The following is an 11912-nucleotide window of genomic DNA, read 5'->3' as shown; positions in this document are numbered from 1 at the left end:
GGGCCATTTTTACACACATTTCATAGTGTGAAATTGATGCAACAAGGTGAGTGTGAGGTGGTGAGAGTGAAGCAAGGCGGGAACTCTATTAAGTGTTTAATCCCTTTGTAAACTACTTCTTCTTTTGAAGTGCTAAAGCCATTGAGTGGCTGCTTTCCCGTGGACGTAGCCCACATTGGGTGAACCACGTATATCGTGTGTACTCTCTCTCTCTCTCTCTACTCTATAATCTCTTGTGTGTGAAATCTATCTCTCTCCATTAAGTAATCTACTCAAATATCTATTTAGCTACACCTTATTTCTTAACAACTGGTATCAGAGCAAGGTTTGCTCGTAGCTAAATTATCTCAAGGAAAGGATTCCTTGAATTGAGTGGGAGTTATGGCAGAGGAAGGGAAGCTCAACATTGAGAAGTTCAACGGCAAAAACTACCAACATTGGAAGATGCAGATTGAAGACTATCTCTACCAGAAGGACCTCTATTTTCCACTAGGCGGTCTTGCGAAGAAGCCCGCAACAATGGCAGATGAAGCATGGATTGTCCTTGATCGAAAGGCACTAGGAACAATCCGGTTAAGCTTGGCGTCAACGGTGGCCTTCAATGTTTCGGAGATGAAGACCACAGAGGACTTGCTGAAGTCACTTGACGACTTCTACGAGAAACCATCAGCATCCAATAAGGTATTTCTTCTGAAGCGCTTGTTCAATCTAAAGATGGCAGAGAATGGTTCAGTTGCAGAACACCTAAATGAATTTAACACAAACATAAGTCAACTTCGATCGGTGAAATTCAATTTCGATGACGAAGTGCGAGCTCTCCTTCTACTATCATCTCTACCGGATAGTTGGGACAGTCTTTTGATGGCTGTAAGTAATTCTATTTCTGGCACAAATACTCTTAAGTTTGATGATGTTGTGGGTGTTCTCCTAAGCGAGGAAATACGAAGGAGAAGCACAGTAGAATCATCAAGTGCTGCATTGTCAGTAGAACCAAGAGGAAGGCCTAAGGAGAGGTTCAAAAACCAAAAGGGTCGTGATCGCTCAAGGCGAAGCAAGTCACGCACAAAGTCAGTTCTTGAATGTTGGAACTGCGGCAGGAAGGGCCACGTCAAGAAGGATTGCTGGTCCAAGAAGAAGAAGGAGACTGAGTATCAAGACAACAAGCCAACATCGGAGGCCAATGTGGCAGGTAAAGTAGAGCAAGATGCTCTAATTCTCTCAGTAGACAATGTGTCTAATTCCTGGATAGTAGATTCCGGGGCTTCATTCCATGCGACACCACACAAGCAACATTTCCAAGACTACACCAAATGTAATTTTGGGTATGTATACTTGGGAGATGATGAAGCTTGTGACATTGTCGGCAAAGGTACAGTTTCTGTCAAAACTGCTAACGGAAATGAATGGAAGCTTAAAGATGTTAGGCATGTTCCTTCTCTTTGCAAAAATTTAATCTCTACAGGACAATTGGACGATGAAGGTCACAACATTGCATTCGGAAACAAACGGTGGAAGATCTCAAAGGGATCTTTGGTGGTTGCCAAGGGAGAAAAGGTCGGTACACTTTACTTGTGTACTGTTAGCATGCAACCTTCAGCTTGTGCAACAACTACAGAAGTTGCCAGTGCAGTGTGGCACTACCGGCTTGGGCATATGAGTGCCAAAGGAATGCAAATCCTTCAAACAAAGAAGCTTCTACCAGGTTTGAAAGAAGTGGACTTAGAGTTCTGTGAAGATTGTGTTTATGGTAAACAAAAGAGGGTAAAATTTCAAAAATCAGGAAATGAAAGAAAAAAAAAACTTGAGTTGGTTCATTCTGATGTTTGGGGTCCAGCAAGTACACCATCACTTGGTGGCTCATTGTACTATGTAACATTCATAGACGATGCGACTAGAAACACATGGGTTTATGTCATGAAGAATAAATCCGATGTATTTTCCATGTTTCAAAGGTGGAAAGCCTTTGTGGAGAATGAACTAGGTACCAAGGTTAAATGCCTCAGATCCGACAATGGAGGTGAATATTGCAGCCAAGCTTTTGCAAGATTTTGTGCTAGCAATGGCATTCGGAGGCAAAGGACAGCCCCAAGGACACCTCAACAAAATGGTATTTCGGAAAGGATGAACAGGACAATCATGGAGCGAGCACGAAGCATGCGGCTACATGCAGGCCTACCGCTTGAGGTTTGGGCGGAAGCTGTAAGTACGTCTGTGTACTTAATCAACCGGTCACCCTCAACGGCATTGGATGGGGGAGTTCCAGAAGAGACATGGACAGGTAAACCGGTGAATTATGCATTTCTCAAAGTGTTTGGGTGTAAGGCTTTCATACACATAGCGGACACGTAGCCAGACACCACATTTGTAGTCTATTATCTTATTGAGCTAGTGTAGTGATACTTTGTGTAAATCCTAATTCTAGAGTAGCCAATCAATCCCCTAGGTTGTAATGCTATAATGACAATGGTAAAGGTCTATGTGAGTCGGCCACTGGCCATTTAGAATGCCCTAGGTATAAAGGTCAATAACCTTAATGTGAAAGGAGGCTTATCTTTAGAAGAAGAAAGGAGCTCAAAAAACGTACGCTCGAGCTACGATTCAACTCCAATTGGTAATCAACGCAACTAATGAGTTTTCAAATCCAAAACTTGCATTGTATTCCTCTTTCTTTGCTCTTTCGTTCTAGTGTAAGCATTGTCAGTTTTGTTGTGATTCGCGACTACGTGTCTGTGAGCTATAATTGCAGATTTAACTGCTTAAATTGCTGTTTATAGTCGTTTTGACCATAGGAGAGTGTTCCTAGACCATAGGGCGACCTTTCTGTGTATGTTCTGTCGCAATTTTCAGGACCTTTTTCATGATAGATTGTGATTTTGGTACCTTGTCGGATAGTGCCCCTAGGTGTCCTAGACCTCCTCCTAAAGTTTCGTTGCATTTCGAGTCCATTCGAGTGCCGAAATGGCGTGATGACCTAGAGCTGTGAGAAAGGACATAGGCAGATTTCCCAGATCATTGAGTGTTGGTTTGCTTGTAGAGTTGTTGTGTTTGCTTGTTAAGGTTCACTTCGTGAGATTGACGATCTCATAGAGTCTCCGTGCCCCATCCGAGTCACTTTCTCTGAGTATTGACATTATGTTAGTGCCAGAAAGCTATGCTACAAACGTCCATCGCGGCGACCCGGTAACAATGCACCAACCATTTTGGCATACCTCTAGCCTGCTCATTTTTAGCCCTTTCCTCATCAAGTACATCATGTACATCTACGTTAGTAATAGGCTAATCTATAACATTTTCAGAAACCCCCATAGGCTGTACATTTGGCTCAATGGAATTTACATTCATACTTCAACAAGTGAAAAGAGGCAACAAAGTGTCATAAATGCCTTACTGTCTCTAGTACATGATACCAAGGGCTGAACAGAATCTTTCACAAACGCAGCATCCCGTGAAACCAGAATACTCTTTGTTGGTGGATGATACAACCTGTAACCTTTGCTTTCAGCACTATAACCAACAAAAATACATTTGACAGCCTTATCATCCAATTTTATGTGATGTATTTGTGGCACCAAAGCATATGTCAAACAGCCAAAAACACGCATGTGCTCAATAGAAGGCTTTCTATCATGCCATGTTTCATATGGAGTAATAGACTACAAAGCTTTTGAAGGACACCTGTTTAGTGCATAAGTGGCACACATGATGGCCTCAAGCCAAAAAGAATGCGACAAAGCTTGATTTTTGACCATACATCGTTCCATTTCCATAAGTGACCTGTTTTTCCTCTCAGCAACACCATTTTGTTGAGGCATATAAGGCACTGTACATTGGTGTTATATCCCATGACTAGCCAGAAATGCATTAAATTCATGAGACATATACTCCCCCCCTCGATCAAAACGAAGGGTGCCCATAGTACATTTTGAGACAGCCATAGCCAAAAATTGTTTGAAGCACATAAATACTTCGAACTTCACTTTAGTGGAAATACACATGCATGCCTGGAGAAATCATCAATGAAAGTCATGAATTGCCCAAGGACGGAGTTTGCATGGGCCCACAAACATCACTATGCACAAGCTCCAACCTACATGTGGCCCTAATTGAACCATCCTTTGGAAACTTAGAACGCTGCATCTTACCCAAAATACAACCCTCACAAACGTGTTTGACAGGTGCTTCAAGAGGCGGCAAAGAAGCAACCGTATCAAATTTTTGCAAACGCAGCAAATTGGTAAAATTCAAATCACCAAAACGTGCATGCCAAAGTTTTGCATCTGAAATAGCCTTTGAATCCAAAATTGGTTTGTAAAATTATGTCACACTTGTCATACAAAGTGAGTTTATACAGCCCACGGCATAAAATGCTAGATGAAACAATTTCATCACCAAAACTGAGATCATGTAATGTATATATGTCATCCACAAATTTGACTACAAGACCAAGTCTAGCAAGTGCAGATACAGACAAAAGATTCTTCTTGATCCTAGGTACATAAAGTGCATCAACAAGTGTGAAAGAACTACCGTTTGCAACAGTAAGCACAATCTTTCCAACTCCTTGAACTGGATAAGAGGCATTGTTGGCACAAGTAATTGAATTCCCATGAGGGACAGACTCAAGAGAGGTGAAAAAATCACGATGTGAGGTAATGTGCTTTGTAGCACCACTGTCAAAATACCACACATGTGAATCTGCAGCAACTGACATGCATGCATCATGGACAACAGGATTATAGGTACACTCTGCACTAAAAGCCCATTCTAAATCAACATCACAATCTCCTTTCATAGAAGACTCAACAATAGCTGTATTTGCAGTGGAACCAGCATTTCTAGTGGAGAGACCCTCTTTCTTCTTACCTCTTTGGCCTTCAACTTAGGACACTGCTTGATCAAGTGATCATTAGCTTTACAATAATGGCAACTCATCTTCCTTTTGCCCTTATCACTAGAATTTCTAGACGAATTGTTGCCAGTAGAAGCATTAGGAACATGTGATTTTCCACTCGCAAAAGAACCATAAGAAGTGGTTGCATTGTTGTTACCACCCTATCTTTGAGCATCAATAAAAGCTTGTTCAAATGCACGATGTCTACTCTTGTTTTTTCCGAAGAGGGACTCTTGCAACAGCAATGTACACAATGCATCAAACATGAAAACTTCAGGATTTCCTTGGGTCATAAGTCTCCAAGTACTAGCAAACATCTGGTAAGAGTTTGGCAAGGCATCAAGAACAGTTGGCACAAGTGAACTGTCTGAAATGACTTCACCTACAGAAATAAGTTGCTCATTGATATCCTTGACACCAGCCAGGAAAGTGTCCATATCATCTTCCTCATGCATAATCTTCGACTCCAACTCTTTACATAGCAATGCAATTTTTACCTCATTGTGGCTTGCATAAAGACCAGCCAGAATATCCCAAGCCTGTTTTGCAGATTTCATTGAACGAATGTGATTAGTAATGGTGCACTTCACAAACAACACAATCAACGCATGAGCCTGTGCATCCTTTACATCCCAATGGGCTTGTTTTATTCTAGGCAAAACAACTCTAACAGCAGCAATCTTGCAGCAATACCTGCAACATCCTCAACATCACCTACATCCTCAGAACCAAGACATACATCAATGCCCTGCACAATATTCCAGATGCCCTTTGACACAAGAACATGTTGCATCATGTAAGCCCACATAGGGTAATCGTCCCCATCCAATCTGTCCTCAACAGCAAACATCTTGAATACGTCTGTGTTGATGTCAGCCATGTAAATATTACACATGATGTGAAAACTGCCCGAAAAGAGGAGAAACAAAGCGAGAACAGCACGTGCTATATAGTACAAACCGTAGAAGAAATATAAGGGACTTGTTATGCAAAAAACAACACTGATAGAAATTTTTGACAAAATGACAAAATAGCCTTTGCAATATTGCCTGTAGTGGAAACAGAGGTTAAAATGATCCCGAATAAAAAATATAAGCAAATTAAGCTCTACGAGCTCTCCCAAAAAAAATTTCGACCTGCGACGCTCGCCCTAATCCCAATTGTTGGAATTAGGGCTGTAGGAAAAAACACTCTCTTGCAAACTCTAGAAAATATTGGACATTGAAGACATCAACTAGACTCCAAATATGTTGTTTCCCATATGTGTTAATTCCCTTTCGCTTGAAGAGTTTCACAATCTTTGAAGCAATGTCCTCTTCAGAGGATTGTCAAGGGCATGCACTTGTCTTTCTAGCCGTGAACGCTTCTCATCCTCTTACTCTTTCCTCTTTCTTTTTCTCTCATACTTCTTAATCATGGATACTCTTGGCTTTTTCAAACATTTTGGTGCAATGGTTCTGGCGCGGACATTTTAGCATCGTCAAAAATATAAAATTCTAAAGTGCTATGCAATGTGATGCAAGTGAACATGTAAGCATTTTGTCGGGGTGGTTCCAATATGGTGGTTCTGGCACGGACCTTTCGACAAAATTCAAAATGCAAAACCCATTGTGGGTGTTTGGCCTACGTGAGAATGCAAAAAAATGAAAATGTTAGAAATGTTATGCAGTGTAAGGTGAGTGAAATGTAATGCAATATGGTGCAAGCACAAATGGAATTTTGTGTGATCTTCCAATATAGTAGGAACAATGTGAAAATGCAAAAGTGTATTGCAAGAAGCGGGAATGTGATTTGGCACGTTCATTTCGGTGCGGATGTTCCAACACCATAGTCTCGGCATGGATGTGAAAATATAACATGTTTAAAATGCAAAATTCAATCTAGCATGATGCAAGTGTGCCAACACAGTGCCAAAAATTGAAAGGTGACATGGAATGTGATGCAATTAAAATGCAAAATGCAGACTCAAATTGCGAGTGTTCCTAGACGGTCATTTTAGCACAGATGTGAAAAAATGCAAGATGGTATGCAATGTGGAGCACAATCACAAAAATTATAGTAGAACATATACGCACACCGAATTGCACAAATTTATCAACATGATGACAACAATGGAAATGCAGCCAAAATTTTGAAATTTATGAGCATAGGTGCTAGTCATCGTTAGTGGTGCCTACAGTTTTAGGTCATCACAATGGATGCCTATAGTGTAGTAAGAACTTTGATCACAATAACATTTTTCATACAAAGGATGTATCCGACCAAGCTACAGGCTACTGCATGGTAGCAATAGTGCATGCGTCAAGTGACTACTAGAGGACACAATTGAGACCACAACCCAAAAGAACTAATATACTATATACAAAACACAACACTTATCCACATCTAAGCTTCACAACAAATATCTTGTAGTACCATCAACATTTGGCAGCAATCAGGCCCAAATTGGCTTGAGAACAAACACAAACGCACACAACTAGAAAATGCAAAATCCAACCATGTGTACAAACAAGGTTCCTGGGCGATTCACTCTATATAGAACAAGGAATGCCACTTGCAAATGGACAATCTGAGAAAAAATTTGTATTTATGACTTATCCAAGGTAAATATGACCCCCTTTTTACGCTTGTGCGGTTTTCAATTTTAAAAAAAACATTATACCCCTTAGTATATAAGATTTGCACTCAAGTAACCTTACATAACAAGATAAATAAAAGAGAGCTACAATTTTAAAAAAAAATTGACTTGTATTTACTATAGCAATATGGTTTCTAAGAAGAAACTAGATAGTTATTTGAAAATCATCTCTGGATACGTACTTCTTTTGGAAAAAAAACGTGGACTTGATAAAAAAGAGGTGTTATTACCTATTGTATTTACACAACTATTAATTCACAAGTTGGAGGATAAGAATGTCGCTCACTTGGGTAGCTATTCTTATGAAACTTAAAAGTACAACATCCCCCCCCTTCGCGCGCGCGCGCGGCCCCCCCCCCCCCCTCCCCAAAAAACAAAAACCACCACCAAGTTTGACCACCTCCTTCACTTATTTTTAATCTTGAAAGATTTGTTATTGGGGGCATAGCCCTGACTTATACGCTTATGTAGCCTTTGAAAAAAATCCCTCTCTCTTGCACTTACGTGATATGGTAAGTTTTCCATAGTTGATCCTTTGAGGACAAAGTTTCGGTGCACCAGAATGAAAAACACTCTCTAGAACAATCCTATCAAATCAAAACTTGAAAATACTACAAAATAAGCAAGTTGCACGTCAATGCAACACCTCAAAATCACTTTTACCATGATAGTAGACAGGAACCTTAAAGTGTAGGAAACAACCAAGTTTGATTGTATTCAGAACTAGAGCTCATATGATCTTTGTAGTCCTCTTGGGAAGATTAGTACAAAACGCAACCTCCTCCTTGGCTTAACACACAAGACTTAACATAAAAAATGAGGATTTTGGCTTTTATAGGCCTAGTTTGATTGGCCAATGTCTTTGAACTTCCATTATAGCATTCTATGGGTTACATCGTATGTCATTTTGACATCCTATAACAGAATTTTACCAAATTTGTCGAACAAGTCACCAACAGTTTTGAGGAAAAATCTAAATTGGTCCCAAATCTTTCCAAAATTGTTTGCCTAATCATACTACTTGTTTGGATGTTTGGGCAGAGACCTACTAAAGACAGAGAGAAAGTGTGAATTTTGACTAGGCAATCTAGCTAGTGTTTTAAATTTTCGGCTTCTGGCTGAATTTGGATGGATCAATAAACATTTTGAAGTAAATTTGTTTTGGATCCAACACTAAGCGGGCCACTAAGTTGGGAGTTATAAGCAAAAACACACATTTTTTAGGAGTGTCTTTAGAAGCAACAAGGGAGCTCTGAGAGAAGCTCACTTTTTTGGATCCCAACGTAATTGTCATGCATTGGAACACACTTCCATTTTGTGTGTGGTAACCCTTGTTCCTTGCTCTACACAATTATGCTAGGTTTAATTAGTATTTTCTAGCTAGATAATTATTGTGATTAAGCATTCTAGAGAAGATTTGAGCTGTTAGAAGTGTTTTGAGGTTGATAGACATGCTATACAAGGTGTTATTTACTTGAATTAAGCCTCGTTAATCAATACAGACCTACATTAGCTTTAGGTTAAACATGCAGGTTAATTTCCTTGGATGTTTGCTTTGTGTTAGTGTTGGTAATGACTACCTTAAACTAGAAATTGTAAAATATGATCGTATATATGACCAATGCCATATTCAAAACTCCTGGTATCTTGATGGTGTGACAATGAACTTTGGTTTGAATGTTTACCAAGGCATTACACTCATACATCATACCATTCCACCTCGTACAACCTGTAACGATAAAATCGACACTAGAATTGTTGAAATAATAAACATAAACTAGCAGTTCGTATTGTACTTGCACATCCTCATAGATGTGATAAAGTATCCATAATGTTACACTTAGAACGCAAGTGAAAATTTTGACCTTCACTCTCTGAATGATCATAGCATAACATAGAAAAGAACATTAAAACTAACACCCATCAATCAGGGCTGCTATATTTATGAAGATAGTTCCCATTAGCACATTCCTAGACGAATAAATCTTGGTTAAAAATTCACCCATATAGAAGCACTTTGCTACGGTTCGTAGTCATGCATGCTGATAAGAGAGAATGTCATATAAATGAGTTTTTTTTCAACCATAGAGGCAAAACAAATGCCTGAAGAAGACATCCATATCCAAAGCATTAAAAAATGCATATAGGGAAAACTAAATGCCAATAAAAAACGTTGTTGCATTGTTGTGCAAAGTCACCTCAAAACCTATGTACTCACACACCATTGTGCATGCTATGCAAGTCACAATTGGATACTTATGCTTTGAACACAAGAGCATGCACCCTTGTTAATTGACCTTGCCCATCATCAAATCGAAAAACTTGAATCTATCCCGTGTGCATATGTAAAAAAAGATGCACCTTTCTGTTTAGATAGAAAACACCTGCATGGGGTGTGCATCCCATGCATGTCAAATATATTGCATCAACATCAAAGACCTGCACTCTGGTTGTGGAACTTGAATCGTAGTACTAACATGCATCATTGTAAGTAGGCTGTGAAATCATCGTGTCATAAACTTTTTTCAAAGCTAAAATGAAGCAAATTTCTCCTCCTCCTTCCATGAGACTATTGTGAGGTCGTTACCTTGCTTTTCTTTCCATGAAAAGCTCGAAGAGCGCCGTTCTCCTCCCATCATGCAAATTTCAAAGAACACCATGAAAAGTTCTTTCATGCTTGAAGAGCACCTTCCTAGGGAGGTGGGGGAGGGGAGGGGTGTCACTTACAAGAAACCACCTACATCACATGCGATCGATGGGTATTTCAAAAAATGCTATATTTACATGCTCTAAGGTAATAAAACAACACTTTTTTCGTATGCAATCTATAGATTTTTTCTCAGAATTTAGTAAAAAATCCCTTCTATAGATGAAATTCTATTAATCTTTAAAAAAATTTCCCAATTAAACACATGAGTTCAAAATCCCTTATTTTGAACTCATGTGCTATACTTACATTTTTGGGAGTGTCCCCCCCTGACGATCCTTCTTCCATGAAAAGCTCTTTGTGGGCTTTCCCCTTGTGGAACCTCCCTTGGCTCCAAAAGTTTGCCCGAACCTTTTGGGTGCCTCAAATATGAAAACAACACAAAGCAAGCTTCCATGGCGGGATCTGTCAGCACGTAGAGATGGAGAAAGTCTAGAGATTGACATCGTTCACTATGGGTGCAAACGATACATGCTCATCGTCACCCTTCTTGTATGCAAGTAGCCACTCCCATGGCCATCACTGCCGCCTTGACCACACAGTTCTTCCTCCTTTGCATGCATGAAAAGCCTCTTTTGGAAAAGTGTTTTCCACAACCTTCTCCCCTCCTCAGGATGTGACACCAATAAGAGGACAAGGGACTTAGGCATTCTCTTCTCCACCCAACCATCTCCTCTTACAGACCTCCTAGACCATCTTTAGGAGCCCTTCAACTTGCATGCCTAGCCAGCCTTGCCCAGGAGCCATGCCCCCCTTGGTCCTACCCTTGTCTTGACACTAAGTTTAAGAAGACTATTATAGGGAGATCCCCCGTAATTGATATCATTGGTTGATGCCAGTTTCATGTTGAAGAGGATGGATTCCTAAACTCATTAATTAGTTAGTGTTAATTCCTACCATTAATGGATATGTGCAATCCTTTCAAGGCTGGGGTTCATTGAGGGACATGAAGCAGTCTGTATTACCTAGGTCGAAATAGGTAGTATCTTTCCTTGCTTCATGTGAAGTGAGATTCTCCTTGTCCATAGGGAAGTGGGTTGGATTGGTGGCAAAAAAGATCCTTCAGTGGTCTTGTTTCCCACTCACAGGTAAATATAGTATTGTTTGCATAGGATGTTGACTCCTTCTATTCTCATTGAGATTTATTCAAAAGATAACATGACTCATATAGGGGTTCATCTTCTCATCATACTAGCACCATAGACTCTCTCTCTCTCTCTCTCTCTCTCTCTCTCTCTCCTTCCTTTTAAGAATAGCATAAAACATGAGATATGCTTGAGTCAATCTACTTGAGGCTAGCAATCAAATGGTTCTCTAACTTATCGTCCCTAAATTCTACACTTCTTCTCGACAAGGAAGCCCTTTTTAGGTCTACCCCCCTGAAATTGGAGTCCAAGACATGGCATTTAGAGACCAATCCTCACTCCAAATTTGACAACCTAGAGCTATTTGGCCTTGCCTCCGATAAATAAACTCTATCATATTGCATCCCTCTCCAAGCCCACCCACCCCACTATTGTGAATACCATTGATTTTCAAAGAAAAATTAACAAACCAAAAAAATTACCAAAATGCCCTTGAAATTTGTGAAAATTTCCAAAAGATCACTTAAATTTCAAGAATATTTTCCTCTTACTCAGCAAATACCCTCAAAGTTTATCAATCCCAAAAATGCC

This window comes from Adiantum capillus-veneris, chromosome 15 (genome assembly GCF_014529385.1).
Source record: "Adiantum capillus-veneris isolate H3 chromosome 15, ASM1452938v2, whole genome shotgun sequence".
Taxonomy (NCBI): Eukaryota; Viridiplantae; Streptophyta; class Polypodiopsida; order Polypodiales; family Pteridaceae; genus Adiantum; species Adiantum capillus-veneris.
The sequence above is the reverse complement of the archived record's forward strand: the minus strand, read 5'-3'. Positions refer to the sequence as shown.